Genomic DNA, 3,369 nt, shown 5'->3' on the forward strand with positions numbered 1-3,369 from the left:
GCAATGCCTTTATTTTTCCCTCCTTCTCTGCTTTCTTTTTCTCTCTCCCCTTTTCCTACAAGTTTCTGGGGATGCTCTTTTTTTTTCAGCTTCTCCCTCATGCTTTAGGCCCATCAGTGCAATGCAGCAGAAATGAGAGATGAGTCCAAAAAGGGAGAGAGCCATCCGATTTGCCTTCAATACAACAAGACCACAGCAGGATTTAAGACAGGCTATTAAACATCTGAAAATCAATGAATGTAAACCACTATATTGAAAGATAGAGAAGATCAATCACATGCTCAACTTGGAAAAAACACCCTACGAAGTTCAATGTCGATTCATGATAAAAGCTCCCAGAAAAAAAAGTAATAGAGGGGAATGCCCTCAACTTGATAAAGAACATCTACAAATGTCCTCTAGCTCACACACTTCATAGTGAAAGACTGAATGCTTTCTCCCTACAATGAGGAACGTGGCAACTCCAACATAGTAATGACAGTTCTAGCCACTGCAATAAGGCAAGAAAATGAAATAAAAGCCATCAGATTGGAAAGGAAAAAAATAACACTGTCCCTATTTGCAGATTACATAATTGTCTACATAGAAAATCCTAAGGAATCTAAAAACAACCAAAATCTCCTAGAACTAACAAGTGAACTCAGCAAAGCTTCAGGATACAAGGTCAACACATTAAAAAAGTAATCTCCTTACTATGAACAATGAACATGCAGAAAGTAATATTTAAAACACAATGCTATCTCCAGTTTCTCCAAAGAAAATGAAATACTTTAATATATCACTACTGAAAAGGAGTCACTCCCCATTCCCTTCTCCCTACAATCCCTGCAACAACTCATCTACTTTCTGTCTCTGTAGATTTCCCTGTTCTGGAAATATGGCTGAATAATATTCCATTGGATGGCTAGACCACATTTTGTTTATCCGTTCATTAGTTGAAGAACATTTGAGTTATTAACACTTTTGGCTATTATGAATAATACTGCTATCAAAATTCATACATGAGTTTTTTGTGTGAAGATATGCCTTTAATTCTCTTGTGTATATATCTAGAGGTAGAACTGCTGGGTCATATGATAATTCTATGGTTAACTTTTTGAGGAACTGACAAACTGTCTCCCATAAAGGCTGCACCATTTTACATTCCCACCAAAAGTAGATGAAATTTCAAATTTCTCCACATCCTCGCCAACACTTTTTTGTTATCTTTTTTATTCCAGCCATCCTACTTTACACATGTTTATACATCATAGAGTGTGAAGTGCTATCTCAGTGTGACCTTAATTTGCATTTCCCTAATAGCTAATACTGTTGAGCATCTTTTCATGTGCTTATTGGCCATTAGTATATCTTCTTTGGAGAAATGGCTATTCAGCTCCTTTGCCCATTTTAAATCACTATTTGTCATTTTGTTGTTTAATTATAAGAGTTATTTATATATTCTGGATATTAGGCCCTTATCAGATGTGAATTGCAAATGCTTTTCCCATTCTGTGGGTTGTCTTTTCATTTTCTTGATAATGTCCTTTGATTCATGGAAGTTTTAGTTTTGATGAAGTCCACTTTACCTATTTTTTTATTGTTGTTGTACTTTTGATTCATCAGGTTGAGGAAGTTCCCTTCCATTTCTAGTTTGTTGGGTGCTTATTATTTTAAGTGTTGAATTTTGTCAAAGCTTTTTCTGCATCTATTGAGATGATCCTGTGGGTTTTATATTCTGTATTCTATTAATACAGTGTATTACATAAATGGATTTTCATACATTGAACCAACCTGAATTCCTGGAATAAATCCCACTATGTAGTTTATGGTGTATAATCGTTTTTTACATGTTGCTGAATTCAGTTTTTCTATAATAGTATTTTGCTGAAAAGTCTTGCATTTATATTCATATGGGATATTGGTCTGTAGTTTTCTTGTGATACCTTTGTCTGGTTTTGATATTAGGGTAATACTGGTCTAGAATGAGTTGAAAAATACTCCTTTCTCTTTTAATATTTTGAAGAGCTTGTGAAAGATTGGTATTAATTCTTCTTTAGCATTTGACATAGTTTACCAATGACATTTTGTATTTCTGGGCTTTTCTTTGTAGAAAGATTTTTATTACTAATTCAAAGTATCTACTTATTATAGCTCATTCAAATTTTCCTTTTCTTCTTTAGTCTTTCTAGGAATTTCTTCATTTCACACAGGTTATTTAATTTGTTGGCATATAATTAATCACAGTATTCCCTCATAATCCTTATTATTTCTGGAGGTTGGTGGTCATGTCCCCTCTTTCACTCCTGATTCTAGTAATTTCAGTTCTCCCTTTTTATCTAGGTCAATCAAGTTATACTTTTGGCAAATTTCTTTATCTTTTCAAAAAACCAATTTTGGTTTTGTTAACTTTCTCTATTATTCTTCTATTTTCTATTTAATTGATTTGCTCCTCTTTTTTTACTGTGCTTGCTTTAGTTTTATTTGGTTCTTCTTTTCTGATTTTCTTAATGTATACATTTTCCTTAATGTATAAAGCCTAAGACCAGCCTGGTCAAAATAGCAAGACCTCATCTCTACAAAAAAATTTTAAAATTAGCAGGTTATTGACTTGGGATCTTTCATTTTAATGTAGGCATTTATAGCTATAAATTTCTCAGTAAGCACTGCTTTTGCTGCACCCCATAAGTTTGGCATGTAGTGTTTTTATTTTCAATCACATTAAAATATTTTTTAATTTCTCTTGTGATTCCTTTTTGAGTATTTAGGAGTGAATTGTTAAATGTCCACACATCTGTAAATTACCCAAATTACTTTCTGTTACTGATTTCTAATTTTAGAATTTAGAAAAAATGATCAAAGAACATATTTTGGGCTGGGCGCGGTGGCTCATGCCTATAATCCCAGCACTTCAGGAGGCCGAGGCGGGCGGATCACGAGATCGGGAGATCAAGACCATCCTGGCCAACACCGTGAAACCGCGTCTCTACTAAATACATAAAAAATTAGCCAGGCATGGTGGCGGGCGCCTGTAGTCCCAGCTACTTGGGAGGCTGAGGCAAGAGAATGGTGTGAACCTGGGAGGCAGAGCTTGCAGTGAACTGAAATCGTGCCACTGCACTCCAGCCTGGACAACAGAGCTAGACTTCATCTCAGAAAAAAACAAAAACAAAAAGAAAATAAAAACAAAAACAAAACAACAAACAAAAAAAAACTACACGAAAGATGAAATATGAATGAATGGTAAACATATAAAAAGATACTCGGGACGCTGAGGCAGGTGGATCACCTGTGGTCAGGAGTTCAAGACCAGCCTGGCCAACATGGTGAAACCCTGTCTCTACTAAAAATACAAAAATTAGCCAGGTGTGGTGGCAGGTACCTGTAATC

General features: G+C 35.1%; 1 protein-coding gene across 1 annotated transcript in view; it reads right to left on the reverse strand.

The window, feature by feature from the left end:
- Positions 1-3,369, reverse strand: part of GLT6D1 (glycosyltransferase 6 domain containing 1) — a 32,014-nt gene that overhangs the window by 3,178 nt on the left and 25,467 nt on the right. The gene's annotated exons all lie outside the window — the stretch shown is intronic.

This window comes from Mandrillus leucophaeus, unplaced genomic scaffold, assembly GCF_000951045.1.
Source record: "Mandrillus leucophaeus isolate KB7577 unplaced genomic scaffold, Mleu.le_1.0 Scaffold28, whole genome shotgun sequence".
NCBI lineage: Eukaryota > Metazoa > Chordata > Mammalia > Primates > Cercopithecidae > Mandrillus > Mandrillus leucophaeus.